At 37.5% G+C, this 25,641-nt stretch overlaps 1 protein-coding gene and 1 long non-coding RNA gene across 2 annotated transcripts in view; one reads left to right on the forward strand and one right to left on the reverse strand.

The window, feature by feature from the left end:
- Positions 1–1,761: 1,761 nt before the first annotated feature.
- ZNF280D (zinc finger protein 280D) overlaps positions 1,762–25,641 on the forward strand; it is a 75,733-nt gene continuing 51,853 nt past the window's right edge. The window contains exon 1 of the mRNA XM_084532364.1: positions 1,762–1,879. The gene's annotated coding sequence lies outside the window, so the exon portion shown is untranslated. The remainder of the gene's footprint in view (positions 1,880–25,641) is intronic.
- On the reverse strand, positions 15,825–25,589 carry LOC311442768. The gene is made up of 4 exons (XR_014696839.1): positions 25,123–25,589; positions 24,061–24,124; positions 18,284–18,359; positions 15,825–15,999 (listed from the first exon to the last, which is right to left on the reverse strand). It is a non-coding gene; the product is annotated as an uncharacterized lncRNA (long non-coding RNA).

Below are 25,641 nucleotides of genomic sequence, written 5' to 3' on the forward strand. Positions count from 1 at the left end.
GTATCACCACGGCCTTTCAACCTACAGTCAACTTTCAAAAAGGTTAGCAGGAAGGTAACAGACTCTCAAATGTAGAAAAAACAATAAAAAACACAACAAAATGATTTGTTTAGTATGATGTAAAGCCAAATTAAAACTAGGACAGAAAGCTTTTGGGGGAATAGACACACAGTAAATAAAAGTGGCTGCTGCCACTGCCACCCTGCAGGCCTTACAAGATATCATAGAAAGTGTCAATGTGATTTATTTTTATGAATTATTCCTATGGGCATTATATATGCATTCTGAAAAGATGAAAAGGACTTGTGTCTTTAGAGACACTGCATTAAGAATCACCATAGTCTAGCTTGATTTTTTTAAATAAAAGATTCTGCTCGCTGAAGATAAATCAGTGTAATAGAATATTGCATACAAATTGCATCACAAAGCTATTTGTTAGGCTAAATATATTTTTAAAAGCCAATAAAGTTAGAAATTAGAGACAAGGCAATAAGCAAAAATGTTTTCTAGTTTTCAAACAGTATACTCAGAAACGTATTTCTTATACTGCCTGATTTAATTTTTTTAACTCTTCAAGAATTTAGGAAGCCACTTCCACTGTTGCCCACTCTTTTTTAAGGAGACTACCAGTCTATCAGTTACCTGTACAGGTATCTATTTCAAGAAAATACATAACTTCAAAAGCAAATCCATATCTCAAAAGCCCTATTTCCAGGACTGAAGGTGGAAGACATAAAAATTATCCATATTCCCACTTTATACATAAAGCAGATATCTATTTCTAAATCAGCAATATCTGACATGACTCATTTTGAAGGTCACTAGTTAATGTAATACTGGACACATAAAGAGATAGCTACCAGAACTTTTTCATTTTTCTCTTACTTTTTATTTCCCCTCCCGTGTCTTCTAGTGTGCTGGGTTTAGGGTAGAGTCTTGCTTCTTAGTATCACTTTGTTACCTTCATCATTAAATTTAATTTTTTTTTATGGTAGATCACTTACACATGAGAATATAGCTGCACTTGTGTGTTAGTTATATACACATCTACATACTCATTCATATGCGCATTAACTATAGCATATGGTATTTGAAAAGTTACATTATAAAATAGTTGTTTAAAACGTTTTTTTTAATCAAAATTTGTTTTTAACATATGTGTCATGTACTTATTTGAGTATGAAGCCTCTATAAAATAATTTTAGTTTTAATTAAGATAACTTTCTAAAAATACTCAGAGACACAAAGGCAAAATAAATCAGGAAAATAGAAACTATAATATCTATAAGACAATTTATCAGTTACAAAGGGACTACAAAAGCTCACGAGTATTCAGATATTTCTATGTATCAGAAAAGAAATCAAATTCATAAGTGACTGACCAAATGTAGCAAGATGAGGCTGATCCTACATATCTTAGAAAGCTATTATTTATGGCTAAAGGCCGTTCTAAAGTATACTGGGAATCTGGAGAATGGAAAGCAGGGGTAACTCTTCTCCCATTTTATCTACATCTGCATTCTCATTATTTTGCTAATGGTAAAAATCTGTTGACTTCGGCATCATGACACAAAGTCTCCACATTGTGTGTTGGGACCTGGAGTGCAGTATTAGGCCTTAATTAGCCTGACCAGCCTCACCTAAAGCCTCCCACAGCCTTTTACCACAGGCTCCATTTAAGCTCTGGTTGGGGGGCATTTTTTTCTTCCTGAACTGTGTCTTAGGCATGCCTGCTCTTAAACCTGTTCTTGAAGTGCTGCAAGGCATGCCTTGGTGGATTTTGGACTCTGACCTGCCTACTGCTCACTGGCCCATGGAGAGGCTCCGTACCCATCCTGCTCTCCTTCCCTGTCTCTGGTGCTGTGGCACTGTCGTGTTGGTAAGGTTCTTACCCAGTCTGTGCTGTGGCCACCTCTAACTCCTGACTTGCTTTTCCTTAAAGAATAGCTCTGCTCTTATTGCTCCTTGATGCTGTGCATAAACTGCTTTCCTACTAGAGGAATGATTAAAAGAATTCCTGTAAAACTAGGACTGTGGGAAGTATAGATAAGTAACTGAAGCCTTTGGTACCCTAAGGGGGAGGGTAAGTTTCAGCAGGACCAATGGGCACTTTCTGGGCTTAAAAATTGCATTTTATTCCCCAGAATCTTTGATAGCTCTGGAGTCTATGCAGACCAGTACGCAAGTATCACAGTATGTGATACCACCCAGGAAGTCACTATAAACAGTAAGAGACAATGTATGCTTATTATAGCAGTTATCTCTTTATAATATTTTAGAAGACAAACAGTGAGGCAATTATTGTAAAAGAACTAACGCAATAGATATTTCAAGACAGGCTCATATTAGCCATGAACAAAGTCTTGACCACTGTGTTACAGTCTTGTTGGGAGTCAAGGAAATTAATATTGTGTTTTTTTAATAAAACATGAACTTCTCCATATTACATCTCAAAGAGTTTCAGGGAGGATTAAGGTTTATTTTGTCCATCTACTACTCAGTTGAATTTCTAATGCTTTAAAATGCTAAGTACTACTCAAAAATCTTGTGTACACACAAAGGCAGTCTCATGGAGTGATTTATTGGTGAAGTGTTAGGAACGAGCCATAACTTTATGTAGTGACATTTTTCTATAATAATACAAGAGCGGGTCAAACAGCTTGCCACTGAGGTTTATTAAGTCTGCAGAAAGCACTTTCTTTGAAGCGTTTGCTTCAACTAACATAGCTTCAAGTCCAGTTTAGAGTTTGTCTGCTACAGTGAGTGGGAGAAAAATACTTTTCCTGCCTTAGCTCTCTGCCATGAGCACCAACAGTGTCAACTATGCTACAAGTGTTAGTGGCTGTGCCTTCAGCAGCTGTGGAGGTACTTTGCCATTCTACCTTCATCCCCAACGTCAGATCAAGGAATGATGACTCTACATTGGGGTCCTCTCTATAGAGGCCCCAGTCCGTTTCATTTCTTGTATGTTATGACAACTACTTTCTCTTCTATAGGCTAAGAGGCTTAGATGTCTACCTGAGTTTACAGCCAGTTCCAGATCCAAATGCTTCTGCACTGGGCAAGTGAGTGCCCTGTCTCACATACGCCAAGCTGAGTATCAGATTAGTTACTTAATGAAGTGTCACTAGAGGGGGGAAAGAAAAAGGCAGCTGACATTGTTTTGAAAATGACCAATGTGTTGAATTTCAGTTTAGTCCAGAAGGCTATGTGAGGCTTGTATCAATAAGACCCTACTGTATAATTCAAGCTTTCATCTAGAGAGTAGCCTAAACAAATGGTACAAGAACACAAGGAGACTCTGACTTATGTAAGTGGTGGTAATACCTGAAGGCATTCCCTCCTTCAGTTTTGACTTCATGATCCGAAGTATGCAAGGTTTGTAGGAGTGGTGATACAATCATTAGTTTGAGGGTTACCTTAAAACTTTGCACTACCTGGCTCGCATCTGAAGGATCATAAGAGTCCGTATCTGAATGTTACAATGAAAAACCAACTACAATATTTTCATACACCCTTCTGCAGACTTCACCAGTTTTGTGGTTCGTGAGAATTAATAGAAATTGTGCTCTCTAGAAAAGATGTGTTTATTTGCTGAAGCCATAAAGATGCAGCAAGAAACTATAGAAGGAGAGGCCCAAGGCTAAAATAGCAGGTGTTTTTCAAGCAAGAGAAGAAATCAATTGACAGCACTGCATGGGGGAATCTTGCAGTCTCTTCTTCAACCCTGTTTGGTTTAAGCAAGTGCTGGTGAACATCATTTTCATGAAGTTAAAATTGTCTATCAGTTAAAAAAAAAAAATCACTTTTCATCATGGTTTAGAAAAAAAAAAAAAAAGCTGGGCTTCCTAACAGTCTGGAAAAAATAATCTGGTAACTTATTGGATTCAAGCAAGAATTCATGTAACATTCCAGATCTCCTCTGAGTGTTTTGAGCAGCATATGGCTTTAAAATTAAGTCTGACTTTTTTTTAATGGCTCACATTTCAGTAGAAGAACTGTGGGTGGCATCAGGTGTCTAAGTTTTGCACTACTTGACAGATGTTTAATTTACTTTCTTGGGGGAGGAAAGTGAAATTTTCAACCAAATCACTAGATGCCACTTTAGCTGCAGAGCACCGTTCTTCGTGGCATTTTACGAAGCACTGGTAACTTAATTTCAGGGGGACGGTCTCTGGATTTCTGAATTTTGTACTACTTAACTACTGTGCAGGATGCAACAGCCCCTCAGCAATAACTGCTGATCTTAATAGGGAAAGCGACTTCCAAACCCTACTGTAGGGAGATGAGGGCGAACGTAGTCCTGGGGGTTATTGCAGAGTAGACAGGATTAGAGCATTCCCCAGGTTGACAGCATCTGTTACAGCCAAAGTTACAAGAGCTCACCACTCTCACTCCTTCAATTCCTATCACCCCCCTACCTAGGGAGGTACTCATCACAGCAAATAACTGTGTACACATTTTAACAAGATTTCATGGTTGTTTGTGTTAAGGAATGTCTTTGTCCAGGAAGATGAAGGAGGAAGGCTACTGTTTAGGCTGATTGCTGTCTTTCATGCTACTCTTCATCAGTTGTTGGTTCATTATAGGCACTGTTAACCTATGCTCAGGATGGTCAGCATGAACATTCTTCCTGTCAGTGTGACTGAAGGTTTATGCCATGGTTTCTTACCCATGTATGTGTTGTTCTGGAGCTAGGTTTTATCTCTAGATGCTATTAAACAATTATATTTCAAATGGATCAGGCACATACCTACTTGCTTTAAGCAGAGTAAGACCAAACTCTTCTCAGTGGTGCCCAGTGAAAGAACCATAGGCAATAAAATGAAATGCATGAAACCTAACAAATCACACAAATATTTCACATCTATCCTGACCTGAGTGCATTTAAGGACAGATCTAAAGAAATTGGCTAACTTCCATGTGAAGATTCTGGAACTGCCCTAAATAAGAGACCACATCTCTCCTGTTCTGCTCTGCACAGTGAGCAGCAGAGGTGACAGGGCTAGCTGCCTTGCCACTGGCAGAACAGTCTGCCAGAACTCTTCCCCTCCTGCCAGCAAATGGACAGGTGTTAACTATGAAGTCTATAACTCTCCATGAGTTGCATAGCAGAGGTACTGTAGAGAAGGTTCTCTTTGGAGTTAGTGGGGTGGTTTTACTGTTTCAGAACTTTGGAAGGGAAGATACATCTTCCTCTTGTTGCACTGCATTTGTAGGTATTACTGGTTTACAGTGGGGTAACTTTAAAGAATGAGATCACAAGCACCCTGGTCAAAAGCATTCTTTGTCTTTGTACATTCTAAATAAACTGTTTAAAATTCAGCTTCCTTAGATTCTGTTTTCTCTCACTAAAATGTCAGGGATCAAGTGTCATTTTAGATGTGTTAGAAATTAATTTATTTCCCTCCTCTTCAAAAGCTAACCATACCAAAACACTTGGCTTACCTTCAAACACAGCAGTATTAAAGGAAAAGCAAACTGCAGAATAAACAGGTTAGCAACGGCTGGAATTTAAAATGGTTGATACTTTAAAATGATTAGGGGACTGTTTTTATGTTTGTGGAAATGGAACAGGTAGAGCAGAGAGACTGTGAAAATCAAGTTTGTACTATGACTGGTTGGACTCATGAAATGTGATTAGATTATTAGCAATAAAATTTGCACAGATCAAGGAGTTAAACATTTTTACAGATGCCCTAGCTGTACTGGCTTGAAGGAGTGCACTTGCTGAACAAAGAATCCACAGACAAAATAACTCACTCAAAAATGTAAATGCAGAAAACTAGGGATTTGATGTTATGATTCCAAATGTGAATAGAATGTCCATGTTTCCTTGAGCTTTAAGAACTGCTTTCATGGAAGGTTCTAAAAAAAACAAAAAACAAAAAACAAAAAACACACAACTTCTAAGCAAGTTGTTCAGTAACTTATAATGACATTGTAACTAACTGTACATATTAAATGTTTTAAATGTTAGTCTCAAAAGTGACTATGTATTTAGCCAGCTCTATCACTATAAAGTTAGAGGCATTAATACACCAGGATCCCCCTTCCCTATGCCCCAAGAACAATCACCTTTTTTGTCTGCGCAGTATAGCAAGCTCCTTGATCCATTTCCTTTTCTGGCTGTTGTTTCCACTGTTCCACTTTGATAGCTGACTGAAGTTGATGGCCAAGCCTGGTTCATACTGTAAGACTGGTGCTGTTCATAACTCCTCATTTCTGAATTGTCTCCTAATGTGTATACAATATCATTACACACATGTAATTCTGGAAGTGATAAATGTGTAAAGCATGAAAAAGGCTTGTTTTTTTTCTTTTGTGGAAAATCAAATCCTTAGGTGTTAATTCACAGCAGAATTTCTTTGCACAGCATGGCTAAAACAGGTGAAGAGGACTGTTTTGTAGGTCGATATTTCTACCACAAGAAACAGGGAGAAAAATCAGTTGACAATGCTTACCAGTGGAAAGTTCTCAATCAATAGATCTATTGATACTGTATGATACCAGTCAGTTTTAAATTGAGGTAAGAACAGTCATATAAGTTAATGCACAAATGGTGTGGGTCTAGGAGCAGAGATTATCGGCAATAGCAATTGTGCTCTCCAGACAATAGGAAGCCTGGTTTGCCTGGCCATCTGGTCTGCACTCTATAGCTACAGCTGTGTTAGCTAGCTCAGAGGAGGAGCTGCAGCTGTGTAATGAATATATACACTGTAGGAGGGTGTGACATTTACAGCAAAGATGAGAACTGATAAAGAAGTAGGACTGGACAGGGACACCTTTACGTTTGGGATGTCCTTTCAAATCCTGCTATGATTCAATGCTGGACATTTATTTCAGGTCTCTAAATATTTTAAGGAAGAGAGATAATTTGTAACTTTGCTGTAGTGTGAATAAATACCAATATTAGGAATTAATATACAAATACCCAAGTTCAATCTGCCTAAATATGTAGCTATATAAGCATGGATTTTTTCTGCCAAGCAGAATGATCAGAAGTCTTTGGTTTGATAGCTTACTACTTAAGAATTAAGACTTTGTTTTAAATAGCACGGAAATGTTAACACCTTAAGCACAATTCATGGATAGAAATCAAATTCAGAATTAGAGACTGTCTGGGTAGAACAACAAAGTGTCATCAACAAAACATCTTCATCAATGTAGGAGCACTTCATAGAAGTTATAACTTCTTGGTAGTTACACTCTGGTAGGAGAAAAACAGAATTTTTAAAGGGACTTTTTTTTACGTTTCCATAAATATACTGATGTTAGAGACATTCTGCCTACTGTCACTGCTACAGGGATGGTGAATAACAAATTTGAACAAAATTGTCTAATGATATAGCTTTCTCTAGAGGGTGATGTTTGGCTGTCATGGGTAAAGGTATTTGTGACGGCTCATACCTATAGAGAAGTATTAACCTGCTCACCAGTTATTAGCAGACAGGAGCTAACACGCAGCTGCCACTGCACACAGGACCAGCAGGAACTTAGCCTGTAACTGGGTGAACAAAGAATTGCTGGAAGATTTCCTTGTTATTGGCTTGTGAGAGAAATATACCTCAGATAGTAGGTACTGCCTTGGAAAAACATTCAGCTTAGAAGCCCTAGGATAAGGAATTAGTCACATTCCTGGTTGCTTTTCCTGTGCCCAGGAGATGTGTGCGACAAGCACAGACAAGTGTGAAAAGCTTTGATTAAAAAAAAAATCCAGAGATAACATTCATCTGAAGATTTTGTGTCCCTGGAGCAAGGAAGGAAAGCATTATTCTCTAGCATTCCTTAAAACACTCAAATGAAATGGGTATTAATCTGTCTACAAAGATATTCTCAGAAATCTAATTCTATTAAGTGCTAGGGCCTTAAGAAGTACTATGAGAGTTAATGCCCTATGCCAGCAAGAAATATTTGTTCTCAGTGAAAAAAATGGGCCATAGTAAATCCTTAGATGTAAGTGTGGAGGTAAGCAGGAGGCATTTGTTTCTAATTTGTGTTTATCTTGTTTCACTGCAAATTTTAATGCATCTCTTGCAAATGAATACGGAACATTTCATTTGCTGATCTTCTGCATTAATGTGGTCAATATAATTGGAGTTGAAGCGAGCTGTTTGCCAGACTTCCTAACTGCTGCCAAGAAAAACTTGGGTGTCATTTTAGAAAAATCCATGGGTGGAGGAGGAGGAGATCATGACCATCTGTCTTTGCATCAAAGGCTAAATCATTACGGGGAAAAATAACTTCTCTGTGTTTGCCAGCCACGTTTCCCCTTCAAAGTAAGTTCAGTTAGTAACTTTTGAAGACAAACACTCAAAACTGACTTGTGGGCTCAAACAGTTCGTGGAAGGAAGTCGGGGGAAAAAATCAAGGATCAAACTGCGCAGTTTGGAAGTGAATGAGATAGCAGGAGAATAATATTAAAGCAATACTGTGCAGTCCCCTTGGAATCTTCCTGAATGGTTTCTGTTGCATCCTTTTCAGTTAAATTAACGTTTAACAAAAGGACAATAGGCAGCATTTGAGAGATGTGACAGTAAATATGCACCTGGACCTACTTGAGCATTAGAACTTCTGTTGTCAGACAGGATAATAGTCTGAAAAATAAACATTCTCCAAAAAAATTGTAAAGAAGCTGAGGCAAATCTATAGCACAGTTAATACTTGGGTCTTTTGATTTGGTTAGTTTCTAATTGAATTCACTGCAAAATTAAAATCTTGGCACCATGGTAAAAGTGTATTTTAAGGAGTTAAACTCCAAATGTCTGTGAAAAGCCATCAGTCCTTTAAACCAGGAGTCACTATTGCAGGAGTTCTCTGGCCTCCTTTCACAGTAGTCACTGTGACATAAAGGTCTCTATGATGAGAGTGAAATAACTAACCGAAAATGGCAGTAACCATGGGAGTTCTGTTTAGACTGCCACTTCCAGCATTGCTGCTGCTCCAGCTCAGTCTGCTATAGTAACCGCTTTAGTTCCATAAGTCCCAACTTTGAGCATAGTCTCTCATCAAAATATTTGCATTTTGTAGGGTATGATATGTAAGTCCAGACACTTAGTTAAAAATATTGCTCCAGTTTCTCCGAACAGGAATCCTTCATACTGTCAGTCTTCAAAGGGAAGATTTACAGTTCTTATCGGGAGTTCGGGGTTTTTCTTTGTATTGAGAATCTGAATTCTCTCCTTTGAAGATAAGAAAACTCTGCTATCACAGACTTTATCTAAATACGAATGGGTCCCCGGATTTGATAAACTGTTTAGGACTACCAGGATCAAATCCTAAAAATGTGCACATAGAGTTCAAAAGGTGAATTAATTTCCCTTCTGCTTTCTATTCTTGATTCCTGTCTTGCCTGATAGTAAGTATGAATATTATAAAATGCAACTTTTTAATATGTGATTTTTTTAGTTACACTTTGTTTCAGAATTTCAAAAAAAAAAAAAATTAAAGGCAGATCAGGGTGTGCAATAGCATATTTTTCCACTTTGAATTTAAAAATCAAGCACAAGTGATTTTTGATATGTAATCAGATACCAATAGGATGTTGAAATAGAACAAACACAATTTTCATTTGCAGTGCGATTTGAACAGAGCCGTAGCATTCCATCACATCTGGAGATTTTGAAGAGAGGTACATATCACAAGGTTCTTTCTAAAAGCAAGTACAAAGTATTACTTCGGCTTCAGGTAACAAAATGCTAGCATGGAAATAAACAGAAAAATCTAACTGCCTAACTATGTTTTTAAGAGGTACTGACAATTCAGATATATTAGCCTTCTATATTATCCAAGTTAAATGACATTGGAAAAAATTTAATTTGCAAGTTCCCTATAAAAATGTCAAAACTAGGTTGCTGTAATGATTTGGGTGAGTTTGCTAAGATGTTTGCATGAAGCTTCTTGCTTGAACAGTATGTTCATCTTTTTAAGCCTTTTGTCTTCAATTTTGAGTTAACACTGCAACAGGACTTGTGCTTAAAAAAAAAAAAAAGTAAAATCTAGTAATTGAGAGTTCCTGTGACCCTTGCATAGCCCCAGTGCTAAAGAATTAATGGTTAATTACATACTGTTTCTGAATATTCTCCTAATTTAAAAATACAACAAAAACACAGTAGATATCTTTATGCCCCATCACTGTGTAATACCGTACACACAGTCAACAACTAGTTGACCATGAATAGTAAAATTTTACTGTCTGAGCTGAATAATAGGATATCCTGTAAAGCAGGAGTGTTAGAAATCTGCATCGAGGATTGAATTGGAAGATTGCCAGAAGTTCAAGGGCCACATTTATTTTGCATAAAATGGAGCAGATGGTAGCTGACTTCATCTTTGATACCATAGTGCGGTCCACAGAGATTATAAATCCCAGCATGAAACATTCAATTTTTTGCTTACATTGAGCAGGTGATGAAGGAAGATAAAACACATCTTGCAGATATTTTGAAGCACCTACTTAAAAAATAGGCTTTATGCTGCATCATTCTCATCTAGGTTTTTCTAACAGGACTTCTGCTTTTAGCTCCCCCCAACTAATAGCATGCAATTGATTTGTAACTACAACTGTTTGGCAGTTCCTTGGCAACATTTCTGGAGCTTTGCCTACACTGGCACAGAAATGCACCCCGTTTCTTTTTTTCTTTGCTACTTTACATAAACATTTATAAATCTTACACCACTAAATCTGATCTATCTGATGCCATTCACATGCATAACCAGATCAACCAATAGATCAAAGGCTGTAAGTCAGTATTTGAAATTCTTAGACACTCTCCAAGAGCTTATGGGACATTAACATATTGCTAAGGAAGGGATGTCTAAGATTGTCCCTGAGGACCATCATCTAATAGCTTTTTAACATGCCACGAGTGTCTGAGATTATCAGCTTTTTTGTTGTTGTTGAGAAAATGAGAGATTTAGAGCCTAATTGAACAAATCTTAAAATTCAAAATAGCTCTACTCATATTAAGCAAAGCAAGCAAACATTGAAAAAATTAGTATAAAAAGTCTGCATAGCATCAAAATCCCAAGAAACACATATATATATACACACAGTCTAAAGAAGCATGGTAGGAAAAAATGTCATGGATAGTATTGAATCAGTCACTATGTGTAGACATCTGTGCTGCACCATATCAAATACTAACTCTCAGATCATATCCAATGTTAAAGGATTATAACTGTTTTTAATTCTGTTGCTAAAGTTTGGGTACCTTATACTTCTCTGGCATTTCAGATTCAAGGAGGCTAAAATGTGAAGTCAAGCAAAATATAGAATAATTTTGCCAACTGTCCACAGCTTGAGTCAGAAATGCACTGGATGTCTGATAATGAAAACTGTTCTTCTGTCTTTTGGAAATGGTTATGCATTTTCTGACATAAGATTTAGAACACAGGTCCAACAATATACCCACACTTATAGAATATCCAACTATAGAATATTCATGGATATTTTACTTTCAGATCCTTAAATTGATGTATGGATTGTGATAAGATTTTTGGTGCAAGTACCTTGTAAGATGATATTTCAAATTTGATTACTGATAACCAGATTTCTTAGTAGAAAGAAGACCTAAAAAGTAACTAAAACTTGCAATTCTAGTGCTTCTATATCTATTTCCTTGAAATAAGGGAAGTGGGAAATGTTTTGACATCCAAAGTTGCAATTGTTTTTTTAACAATTGTGAAGCCCAACTGTCTGACTGCATGGAGCAAACAAAGCTGGGTGCTTTATATGGTGGAGATTTCATTGCGTGTCTTCCAGATCCTGCTCCCATTCTCCCAAGTAGGTGCCTCTGTATTCCTTGTCAGTGTCTTTGGCTAAATCTTGAAAAACTGTTTTAGATCTGAGCAAAGTTCAGATATGTTCTCTGTTGAAGCCTGCTGGGACTGTAGCTCTCACCATTACTACAATCCCATGTCACAAGCATTTCTTATCTCATGATGTAGGAGCAACTACAGATTCAGAGTTGTATCTATCGCTTCAGCTGGAAGAGCATTAGAACTGCCTGTGATTTATGTCAGTCTGACTCAGTGCAAAACCGAAGGGGTATCACTGAAAACAAAGGGGTAGTACTGACATTCACAGCTTCTGAAGAGAAGTGCTCTGAGCCTAGATAAGCAGTAATATTTCAACTTTACAGATGAAAGAACATTAGTGGGGTCAAATTATTTCTGTTACAGACAGTCTAGAGTTTAGGAATAGCTGCTCTTGTCCTAATGCTGCCATATGAAAACAAAAGATCAAGGGAAAAGTATTTAAAAACAATTGCAACTTCCTTTGAGGATTTTGTTCTTAAGTAAGGGCTTCCTCTTGCTTTTAATACTGAGTTAGTCATTTTAATCAGCATGGAGTTGTTCTAATTTGTTACTTCTATGTTCTGAATATGAAATAGAACAGAATTCGAAATATTTAATGGGAATGGGTTTATTAGCCATGTGGCATTGTTGCATGCTGCATTGTTATCCTCTTTAGTGTTATAAACTACGTAGTGTACCTGTAGCAAAGAGACTCTGGTAGAGAATACAGATGGAAATGAATTCCTAAAACAGTCATAGGTCTGCAAGTGTTACTCTCAAGGTCTCCGTACTGTTGTCCTAGATTATTAGGCATTTTTCACTAGTGTTCATATGTATTTCTCCATCTTCTTTTTGACATAGTAATTCCACATTATTCAAAAATACATTCTATTCAAAGGTAAGACAAACGCTTTTAATATTCTTTGAGAGAAGTCAGATCATGCCAAGAAATTTTAACTCAAAATGAGTACACAGAGAAATCTTCTAATGTGAAATGGAATATTACAAAACATTATGGTGTAAGAGTTTGAGAATCAGGTAGTGAGATCTTTTGTTCATGTGCTAAGTCACTGAATGAAGACTATTATAATACAAGTACATGGGTGGAAAGACTTCTGGATTACTCACTGCTGGTGTTGAAAAGAGAAATCCATGGTCTAGACAGTAGCAGAAAAAGCTGACAGTAGGAAAAAGGACAAGCATTTTATAACCCCTAAGATGAGGTTTTCCTGCTGAAAGCACTAATTTTAGGCTGGCACTACATTTGCAATGGTTGAAATAAAAGTTTAATGGTTGCTCGAGAAATGTAGCAAATGAATGTGGGATTTTGATATATGCAAGGAATCAAAATAAAAGAGCAGCCCAAAACTTTCACTGCTCATAGGCTTTTCTCTGCATATCTGCCCAAAATATACTCAGGGCTTTTACTGATCAAGCTCTACCAATGTTAATCTGGCTATGGGAAGATCATGACAAAGATTCTCTTTATAGAACAGCTGGTGAGACCACACAAAGTTACTCATGACAGAAATAATTAAGCAGCATCCGTAGAAGTAGGCTGCACTAAGTGGAAGTCTTTTTTTTTTTTTTTCATAAGCGGTCACAAAAAACCATGAAATTTAACTATTTGTGAGTTGCTGGAATAAAGCAAAATGCATGATTTATCTGTAGTAAAAGCAAGAGCACTGCCAAACGGACAATAAGCTATCAGCTTTCTTTATACTGCCAGTTTATCCTGACCATAGCTCCAGCAGAGACAAAGATGGGGTTGGGGCAGAATGTCAGTCTCTAGTTGCTATAACTTTGAATGTCTCTAAATCACATCATTCCATCTGGGGCTACTGCTGAAGTTGGTTTTTCATCTCCCTGGCATCTTTTCTCACGTGTTAGACCCTGAGACCAGCTAGGTGCTGCACTCTACATTCCCTTCAGCCATCTCTGACTCTGCTGTACCTCAGCCACTGCAGATAGAAAACATGTCAAGGGCATCTTTGAAGTGTTTTCCTCATTAACTGAGGTACTTCTTACTGTGCTCTCAGCTTCCTTTTGAGGTTGTTTCTAGCTGACAGCCATATGGCCAGGAAAGCATCTAAGCTTTCTACCAGTCAAAAACAAGCCTTATGTCAAAGAGCATTGCTCAAAATTCCCATTATGTGCGCTTGCTGAAGAAACGTTTTTTTAAAAAGAAAGTCCAAGTGTAATTGGAAACCAAGCATAATGTTTGCATCAGAGAGGTGATATCTTCGAAAACGGTGGGGAAAAACTGTAGTTCTCAAAAGGTGACCATGAAGTCTAATACAAAATCTTTGTTTTTCATTGAAATGTGGAAAATGTGCAGGGTGTTCTTAGCATGGATTGTAACAACTTGGAATTAAGCTGGGACATGCTATGTAATAATGATTGACTTTTTCAGGATTGATACTCAAAAAAAATTGAGTGCAAATGTTACAAAAATATGTAAGAAATACTGGGCGAGAGGAAAAAAGTTAGAAAAGTAGTAGTTTTTCCACTGTGGAAAAAATTTCTGTATGGAATAGAACACTAACTCAATGCTGATATCATCAGCAATACTGCTATTCTGAATCTGCCTTATTTCTAGTTGCTTAATTTAGTTGTTTCTCTTCTTGAGTCAGGATTTTAATTTGTGACCTGGTATAATTTTCTTGGTAAATTCTAAAATTCAAATTTAAAGGAAAAATTAGAGTTTGAATTTGGAAAACAGATTTCTACAATAGATGTCTAAAAAGAGCAGAGTGCAAACAGTCATTTTATCATGTGGTTCATATATCTGCAGGTACTAGGAATATAAACTTCAAGATATGAATATGCAGGGCTACTTTTTAAACTCTGTATTGCTAATGCAGACACTGGCAGACAGTCTGTCCCTCCACGTAGAAAACACTCCCGTTAAAAGCTCTATGGTAAAGGGGATGAATAAGCATGGAGGGTTAGGCTTAGAACTAATTTTCTTCAATCAGATCAACATTTGTTTTAAAAAAATATATATATACAGATTGTCCATTTAGCATAGTTTTTTATTAACACTATATAATCTTTAATTTTAGATTTTTTTAAATTGTTGAGACAGAAGCTACTAAAAGAGAAAAATTACCAGTCTTAATATGTCTTTCTTCCAAGCTATGTTTTTTCAGCCTTACATACCTCCTGAAACTATATAACTGGAATATAACTGTTTTGCTTTTGGGCAGAATCCCAGATTATCTTCTCAGAACAAGTCACTCTTTACATTTGTCTTACATTCCAGCTCCCAGTTCTCCCACAAAAAGATGAGGACTATATTCTAACAAACTAGGACTTGGATATTTTGGAACGCCTAATTTTAAAAGAATTGCATCTTCTCTTGTATTCTGATCTAAGGCCTATGTTTCTATCAGAGCCTTAGCAACCCACCCACAAGGAAAAAAGCCTGGGAAAGTGTAGGAATGCAAGAATTTCCCTTTTACATTTACATAGTTGTTTTTTTTTTCTAGGTCTGGATTCTCGTATATTGCAGTTCTATAGCTGTAGTCCTTTCATTTCCAAAACATTCTTCACTACTTCCAGAAAGTACAAGAAGATGAAGATCCTGATTGGTACTTTAGCCAAACTGAAAATACTCTAAATGAATTCAATGAATATGTGATTCTGTGGAAGCAGGATCTCATCCCCTATTGTAGATCATTAAGTGGTTAACAATGTGGATGAACATGGCTGCTTTGGCAAATCATTTCCAGTTAGCAGCTGAAACAGAGAATTTATCTGACAAACTGCTCCTGAAATTATTTCACGTTTCCCAAATGAGTACTTTGCTGTTGAACTAAAAGAGCAGTCCTGTAGCTTGAGCTACCAGAGACTGTTTATAATTAATGCCTAATTTTTCACAGGTGCATTTATTACCTATTTTGTTGGGGTACTGATATCTTACAGCTAATGCATATTTTGCCAAATGAAATTGCAGTACTAGTATGCACACCATATCTTGATAGAAACAAAGTGTGTTGTTAAATCCATAAGTCCATCCCACTTGGTTAACTTCCAGAAGGTATTTTGTTTAAGAATTAACTTTTTGTATGTGCCAGTTGCCTCAGTTGCAGCGCCATGTGAAAGTTCTCCAGCATCATGGTTCTGAACGGAAAGCTGCCTTTAAGTATCACTTCTCCATACATGCCACAGCTTCCTGATGTTTCATCCTTATCTTTCCTGAAAAGTAAAATATTAGCCTGTCTCAAACCTTCAAAGGGATGAGCTGTTTTTCACTGACTTGTACATGGCCTTTTAAAAAACTAATTTTGGGGATTGGCAGATCTGGTGAGTAATCCTGGCTTTTAGTAAAGGATATGCACAGTGTTCACATTAGCTTAGAAAACATGAAAAAAATTTTTTGAATCCTGTCACATGCAGATAGGCATCTGCTTATTGTGTAAGTTTAATATCTGTATTCCACCTGTCTAAATAAAAGCAAGAGCAGTTGACTGATTCATTGTTCATGTTTCCCAGTGAAACCATATACCAGAAGCGGTATGCTAGAGAAAACTACTAGTCTGACATTGTTCGTAACAATGAAAATAATTACAAACCACAAATTGTTTAGGCCTTCAGCGTTTTGCTAGATACTGACGGTCTGGAAAAATAACTTTGTACTGCACATAGATTTGCATTAACATGTCAGGACAGTTAAAGAAATTCTCCTGAAAATGTCTGTTGCAGGCACATTTAAGAAACAGAAACCCCTTGATTGAGAAATCTGTGGGCTACAGAATGTTATGATCAAGATTTTTCACAGAATTTTGTGCAGCCTCAGCTTATCCATATTGTTTTCTAGGATAGATATTATTGTCATAGCATTGCCATACTGCTTGTTAATATAATCTATTTTTAACTGCTGTGGCACCCAGATCACGTTTCTGTTGACCTAAGCCACAGTAATTTTCAGCTGATACCAATGCAATGCTATTAATTGTAATGTCATATGAAAATTCCCGTTTCTCTTGGTACATCAGTCAAGTATCAAAAAGCATGCATCTAACTTCACTCTACAATAACTGTCTATTATTTACAACTCAGTTTTACAGTGCTACTTTGTTCTCCACTGTTAGCCATTAATGTGGGTCCACATTATAGAACTATCATCTTTACTGTAGCTGGCATGAAAAGTAACATTGGCCAGACAGAATCTGAAGAGGAAAATGAAAGTATGTTTTCACTAGTTTTATGCATTTATGCAACACTGGCAGCTGGGGTAAAGTAATAGCAGAGCATAGCGAGAAGAAACAGCGCTGTGGGGCTCAAGAGGAAAAGGAACAAAAAGATACCAATTTTCAGTGAGGTTAGTACAGAAATGGCGTTTTACCTCCCCCTTCCTTACAATGCGTAAGGCAAGAAAGCTGTAGGTTCCAGTTTGAGACTTGAGATTATTATATAGTTACGAATCCCTGTAGCATGCAGAAAAGTAACACAAGTCAGCAAGAATAATTGTTTGCGATAAACAGCTAGTAAATGTTAGAGGTGATAAAATGACACAGGCTTTCCCTTAGACTCTGCTGGTTGTGCTTTGGGAGCCGCCTCAGACACCAAGTGCTCATATGCATCCATGCCTTCATTGTTCAAGAGTTATTGGGATAATAATGGTGCTTTTTCATTCTTAACTCAGCTCTGTGAAATCACAAGAAATTAAATCTGACTCGTTTGCAAACTTGGGTGGAAGCCACAGTTGTGGCATTTCTCTAATCTCTCTCCTATATAGAATGAGCATCTATTCATTCTAACTTCGGGTATGGGTACTCTTTACCTACCAGTTATTTTTACAAACATCTGAAGTTCTAAATTACTTTAAAGGTATCTATCCTTTTATCAAATTTGTCTCAAATCAGCCTATGTGCTCAAAACCTATTAAAGGTACACAGAGCACACATGCTATGACAGCATAAATCTCCTTTCCTTAATAATGTGGGCTAAGTACCTCTAAGAAGCCAAATGAAAGTTTAATCTTTAAGTAATGATGTTTACAAAAAAAAAAAATCCACTTCGTATGGAAGTCCCTACCAAATTTCATGTCATTTTAATATTGCTATTCAAATGTACAGGAATAAAATCATATTCTTTGTCAAAATTCTTGACCCCTCCTCCACATTTCTGTCAAAAACATAATTTTCAGTCAAGCCATTTAGGACACTTTCACCTGAAATGTTACCCAGCAAACAGTTACCTTGTCTGCTTCAGAGCTAAGTCAATATTAACGCCAATGAAGTATGCATTACCATGGTATTCAGATGGACTTTGCATTTTGATTAGAGTACAAACATATCAGGGCTGCCAGACATGTGCGGTCCAGGTAGGCAGTATACCTGGTAGGCAATAAACATTCTGTTTTGTAATTTGGTGGGGAACCATGAACTGGCTAAATTTTAGTCAACCAAACATTCAAGAATCTGGAGATGATGGAGAGCCCAAACAATATTAACTCTGTTTTAGACTTACTACTCACAGCTTGGTTTCTTAAGTTTTCTTCAAGCAGTAGGGTAATTCCAGCTGAGAATGTTGCACACCCAACATGCAGGAGCCTGAAGGAAAGATAAACAAGTCAACTCTGCTGAATATTCAAAGAGGAAACAGCTGTGTAGATATGAGGGTCGTTGGCCAGTTTCAATCTTTATAAATAGCAGTCAGAGGATCAGAGAAAAATTCCTAAGTCATTTTAAAATAAGTTCTAATTCTTTTAAGCAAGGTATTTATAATGCTATAATGGTATTGTTTTTAAGTTACTGTTTGTTCATATGCTACAGATGAACTTTGTAAAACCAAGGAGAGAATGATCTCAATAGAATGTGGAAAAACGCAATTAAAGGGAAGGCAATGACTTGGTATTTGCATGAAATTAAATTTTAGAGAGGCCAATGCTTGACAGTTTTTGAACTTCACAGAGCAGTGTAAATGCAAAGTTCTACAACTTGACTGGCTAGATCTGTAGGAAAGGGGAGTGATGGCCGCTTTCACCCAAAAGTGCAAGTACTAGTGCTTTCATCGGGGATACAGGCCACCTCTCCCTATTTCCCTCTACTGTTTGAGAAGATCTGCTCACCCAGACTAGAAGGAATTTTGGGAAAAAACACTTTTGTTTCACAGAAGTGTTCACTGAGTCAGAATGACTCAAGCCTGATGTGCAAACCAGGAATTGAGGAGGTGGGGCATCCTGGGCTTTTAATTCCTGCTCATGTGGACATTTAAACTTCTTAAAGTGGAATGGCTAAATCAGAAAAGCACCCCAAATATCCTCTACAGTGCTGATTAGATCACACCTGTGGAAAGTGTCGCTTCTAGGACTACTAAGGCATGTCTCCTTATTGACTGTAACCTAATTGGCTAGTAGATTAGGCAATCCCTGTTTTTTATTTTTTGTTACTCTAGTACTTTTTTCCTTTCAGTTTAACAGCCAACCTGATTAAAAAAAAATCAGCTTTGTCACAGATTTTTTCATAATTCATGGACATGTACTGCAGATGTGGTGACAATACCAAGAAAGCAGTTCCAGTTCTAGTTTACGAACAGCAACTGCCATGCAAATAAAATTCGTTGTAAAGAACATAAAAAAATCTAACAACTTCAAATAGTGCCGCAATCTCCATTTTCTTACTGTGATTTGTCAGCAGTGCTGATACTTCAGCAGAAATTCTGAGCAACATTCTACTAAAACAAATGTTACATGTAACAGCTTTTCTTCCTTTATTTCTGTGTTACTAGTTCCTTACTTTCAGATTATAAGAGTGCTTACCACTTAGGAGTTGCTATGTTCCTTCATTTATTCTTCAGCTATTGTTAAAATCTTCCCAATAGCACCTCATTGTGATGCAATGTAAGTTATGGTATCAAAGACGATGCATGATTTATCACCTCCCAGCACTATCTGCTGTAGTTTAAAAAGCTGCACTAGAGTATTGCATTACTACTAGTTTTAACTCACGTTTTTCTCTTTTGGAATGAATTTATCCTTTTTTTGTCTGCCTACAACAATGTGGTTTGCTCTTGAGATCCTATGGCTAATATTTTGCATAATAAGTTAGCTTTTACAAATAATGGAAAAGGAAGCATCAGAGGGGGGGAAAAATCAAACTAACACACATGCCTCTGAATATGTTCACAATATTCTAATGAAGCCGGATACCTTGGCAAAGCAATGCACTATTCTCTAAGGAAGGCTGTAAGAACAAGTGAGAGGGAGAGAAACTGATCAAGTAATAGGACTCCTGCATTTCATGTCAGTATGACCTGGCAATTGCTGTCAACAGGCAACTTCTGTAATACGTTGACATCAGTCTCACACACTTTTTTTTTTCTTGAGCAGAAAATATGCCTATAAAATTTACCCGGTAGTGTCATTTTTCAACAAGAGTCTCTAGGGCATATGTTGAATTAAGCCACTTTTCATGCTATTTAAGGCTTCTGCCAAGTATTGCAACAATTTCGTCTGGCATCAACGCAATGGAACAATGTTCTTTACTACTGAATTACTTAATTGAATAGAAATGGATTGAAAGGTTAAGCCAAATAGTTATCTACCTGGATTTCCTTACTATGTGGAGTATACTCAGTAGCAAACATCCAGGCTTGAATTTGAGGTAAATGATAAAAATGAATCAGACAAGGTGTACGTTCTGTCTCTGATGTGAGAGCTGGACAAGCAGTTGCAATAGATAAACAGGCGTATGTAGTGTTCATTTTCTAAATTCAATTTCTTTAAAAAAAAAAAAAAAAAGGCTTACTTCATAATGTTCATCTATTAACTCTGTTTTGTTAACCTACTAACTTCGTTTTAACCTCAGTTCACTATGAAAAACATCTGGAAGCTGAACGTTTTCTTTAAGAAATATTCCTTGGACCAGATGATGTTGGAGGTCTTTTCCAACCCTAATGATTCGATGACACTATAGCTCTTTTCCATCCAAATAAACAGAGCAGACTTGTAATAGCAATGGTTCTGTTAGCAGACATTTTTACTGTAATAGAGTTCAGCTGATTCCAACATTTCTTGTAATCTCAGGCAGTTTAGAATGTGTTCTGGCCTGATGAGTTTGAGTAATGTTGACAGGAGAATTACCTGTGCACTAAAGGGACAGTGACTTTCCTAGATGATATATATTTTTTAATCCTGCGTGATGGTGTGTTGAATGTCTTAAAACTATAATTTGTTTTGGATTGGTTCCTTTTTTGTTCATTTAAACTTTTTTCTTCAGGGTTGCATGTCAGACTTTTCATATTGTCTCAAAAAGGAAAAAACAAACAAGTTACATATGCCTAACAAACATTATAAAATCATGTTATAAACAGATCACCCCTTAGTGTTTATACTTGTGCCAAATTCCTGAAGGTATGATACTGTAACAACAAACCACAGCCAGCTAAATGCAACCAACTATACAAGCATACCTTATGGAACGCTTGAGTAAATCACACGTGTTGAATAGTGCTTGTTTTGTAGATGTTTCTGTTTGTGCATTCCTAGTTAAAGGCTTCCTGTCTGAACTTATCCATTCTAATAAAATTTTGGCAGCAGCTCCAATAACATCATCATGTGGATTGGTACTTGCTGTATGTGTGCAGTGACTCTAAGAATAACAAATAATATTGAACAAACCCGTAACTTGAATGCTAATGAGTAAGACTTCCTCAATTTTCTACACTACTTTGCCTACATATAAAATTGCAACTAGGCGATTGCGCCTGGATTCCCCGACTGCATTCGAACAGTGACAGCAGACACAACATGGACTCCTCACTCAGTAAGTTTTTGTTTTTACAAAAGTTGTCATTAAGTATTGTTTGACAGTAGTTAAGCAGCACTTAATGTACCAAGTCTGCTTCTGACATGCTGAAACTTGCTCTAAAAATCTTCAGTGTTGGGGACCTCGCATTCTCCTTAGTGTACTCCATCAAAGTGAACTTTGATGATGTTAATAACAAGGCACGATTATATGTGGCTTGAATTTAACATACATTTTTTTCAGGATTCTGGTCAAGACTTCTCGGAACATACTATAAACTTATTCACTCTTCAGTCATTCTCACCAAATGTTGGTTTTGTTCACTAAACTGACAGTGAAGAAAGTATTTGGGCTCATTTTAAAATATGAACCTGAAGCTGACAATTACATAAGAGGTATTTCAGTATCAGCAGAAGGGATGCAAGTGTCTGATGGATGTACTATTGAAGTTCTAATTTTTAAAAGTTCTGTTTTCCTAAGATGGATAAACTTAAGCTCTCCTAGTGCTCTGCTCATATTTCTATGCAGGCAAATTCAGGATCCTTAGTTAAATTCCCTGTAACTTTCTTTGTATGTTGCACTTCAACTGGTAACCTTAAATATTGTTGCTGGTGCTGTGATATTGACCTCTGAGTTCTAGGCAGAGTTATTTGAGTGCTGGTGGTAGTTTAACTGATGCCTGGGTTTATGTAATCTATAAACTTAGAAACTTGTAAGAAGCTTGCACAGTGGCAACTGCTGGCGCTTTAATTAAAAAAGAAATCTGAATTCCCTTTTCTGGATAGTCTCCCATTTACCTCCACTGTTTGTGGAGGGAGTTAGGGAAGTAGTCTCCTTCAGTCAAATGAAATTGGTTAGGTCATCCTAGTAACAAATTGGATTTTCCAGGATAAATATCAATAGCAATAGTTCTAGGAATTTCTTTATACAACCTTAATCCAAATATAATTTGGATTGTATATCTGATTTTGTGAATCTTACCAGCATGGTTAAAGGGTCTCAGAATCAGCCTGTAACTACAGAAAAATAAAAAACGAGCTTGCTTTATGAGTTCATGATAAGAGGTAAGGCTTATATGCCTTAAGCATACATTTTCGTATTCTTGCACAGCGAGGTTTCTAAAGTATCAACTGATATCCCTGTATCTAGCTCTTTGATCTGAGAATACAAAGCAGTTCAACCTAATTGTTTGTGTAGCTTAAAACCCTGATGGAGTCTGTGCACCTTTTGGTTACATATGGATGGGACGGCTGTGGTTAAAAATTTAAAAAGTATGGTGCTGGAGTGACAAGCAATCATCAAGCTTTTGCGCACGTTGATGCACTGTTTAAAGACATGCCAGTTGAAATAGAGTATGAGGATTTTCCCTCTATTTTTTTTTTTTTTTACCATAAAAGAAAAATGGATAACTTTCTTGGGAACTCTTATACTGGGCCTTTTGGCTACAGAAATCAATGGCACAGACATGTGCTGTCCCAGTGCTTTTCTAGTCTCTGTGAATCAATATGATGATTTTTTGTTTAACACTTCAGCTGAAGCAGTTGAAAGCGACTGCCACCTTATAAAGAATACCAGAGTAACTCTCTACATTTTTCAATGAGAATCCTATCTACTGTCCATGTCATTCCCCTTATAACCATAACCTGCAAGAAAATGTCTTTAGTTGTGTTTTTCCTAACAAAAAAAAAATGGGGTTGTGCTCCATCCCAGTACAATCATACAAGTTATCTAGTTTTTAATTACCCCTTGATAAGGAATGCTTTGGGCTCCCATTTGCTGCCTGCCTCCCTCCCTTGCAGAATCCTCATGGTTAGCTGATTGACACTCTGGCCTTGAAATTCCTGAACATGATAAGCAGCACTTCTTCATATTATTCTTATTTTGCTTGATATGCAAAGTGAAGTTGTTAATTGTATTCATCATTTCTCACTTAGTGTACTCCTCCCTTCTATTACCTCCTCCAGCATAAGGTCAGAGGAGTAATAAAACAAGAATTAAGTTATACGCTCTGGTGCTGTTAATAATCCAGCTACCAGTTTCTGCTATTTCTTAACAAACTTGTGTGTGCCTTCTTGAAATGAGACTAACGTAAGGTCAGTGGCTGCTGAAAAGTAATGTGGGGGAACAGACGCCGGGACAGAACAGATGATAGTTTAGTTTACTGATGAACAGAAAGAACTGCAGAGTGGGAGAGGCAGACCACACTAGCAACATAGGGAATCTACGCTTAGGATGAACCTATGAAGCTTTTTTGTTGTTGTTTTTTGTTTTTTCCCTGGGGGAAAAGTAAGAGAATGGCAGTGGCAAAGAGAAGTACAAATATCTAGCTGATTTTGGTTTTTGATTGAGCTAGCGGCTCTAACAGTTGCCAGAGTTGACTGAATCAATGTCTCCACTTGCCTACATCTACAATACGTGTTAGCAATGAAGTTTTTGGCTTTACAAATGCAACTCTATTTGGGGGGGGGGGGTGAGGGGGGGGGGTTGTTTTTTAACATGTACCTACCAAGCAACTGAAGCATTTTGGACCACTGAGGGATGTCATCAATTGATCTTTCCAGCACAAATACCTTTGAGACAAAACACAGAAACTGATACTACTGTCAGTAACTCTCAGCTGGGAAAGGAATGTCTCCTTAGTAATTTAGTTACAGGCCAATAGATCTCAGAGGTAGTAATTCACAGTAGTTAGATTTCAACTTTACTACCATAGCCAACAGTGTACTGCCCAACTGCACGAAACACATTCACTCCCTGTAATCAGCTTCTGCAATATTTCTTTCTCTTTCTCTTCTCTATCATACATTCACAGTTTTCTAACTTTTCAACCATAGTCCTGCTAAAACCTTGTGTTAGTTTACCAGTACCTCATTTTACATACCATGCAGCCTTCCTCCACAGTAGGTAATTTTTGCTGACATCTCCAGGACTTGCCATTTTTTCGACTGTATTTGAAAATACTGAGTGTCTTCCATCATACTGGCTTTGGCAGGATAGTACAGTTTAATAATTTTTTTAGTTACTGAATAGTGATAACCAAATGATTTAGTGGCATAATTACTAAGCAGCAATTATTTAATTACTAGATATTGTATTGTTTTTTCTTCCATTCTCTGAGGTTCCAAAGAACCTTGGAAACATCTCAAAGCTAAACGTAATACTGAAAATGAGCACAGTATTTTCCAGGCTAAACACAGCAATTTGATCTTTAGAGCTTAAGTTCACAAAGGACACAATTTTTTCTTCTGAAAAATACCTATAATTGAAAGAACTTACACTAAATGAAGTGGGCATGTCTGAAAGTAGCTATGGCAGAGGTCAGTAAGTTGAGGTAAGCGTGGACTGAAAAGGTTGAGAGATGCAGGTCACATTTGGTTAAGTATTTTCCCATTATTTACCTTTACGCTTCAGCAGAAATGATTTAATATTTTTCTAAAAAAGAATTGTACTTTATTATTTTTTTATTATTATTTTTAATTAAGGTAGAATGGACAGCAAAGCTTTGAGGCAAAAAAATCTAAACTCGGAAGTATTCTTAAAGAGATGTTGAGATTATCGGAACTAATACCTGAGCTGTCCAGGATAGAAGAGCTCTATTGACCAAAAAGCGTGAGGAAAAGCTGAATTTTAGTTACTTTGTGGTTGTATTCTCCACAGGTAAGTGGTACTGACACGGCTCTTCCTGCACCACCTTCCCGGCCGGCATTTTCCAGTCGTTAGGGCCTCGCTGTCGAGCTAAGGCCTTGCCCAGCAGCTCAGCGCCGTTCCCTTGGCACCGAGGGCAGTTATTGCAGTCGGTGGGGGCCCGGGATGCTGATGCTCGGTGCCGTTATTTATCCCACGGGGCAAACACCCCTCAGGGGCACCCCAGGCGCAGCACCCTTCCCTGTGAGCAGCCCCCAACCCGCCATTTCCTGCCCCCGGGCCGCAGCGACGCCATTTTAACGCTGTTTTAACGCTGTTTTATCGCCGTTTGTGTCCCGCTCCGCGTGCCGGCAGCGCGGGGCGCAGCTCCCCTCAGGGCGGCGGCGGGGCCGTGAGGCGGCGGCACGTGAGGCCCGCCACATGGCGCCCGGCCCCGCCCCGC

The sequence above is a fragment of the Aythya ferina genome (assembly GCF_964211825.1).
Source record: "Aythya ferina genome assembly, chromosome: 11".
NCBI classification, from domain to species: domain Eukaryota; kingdom Metazoa; phylum Chordata; class Aves; order Anseriformes; family Anatidae; genus Aythya; species Aythya ferina.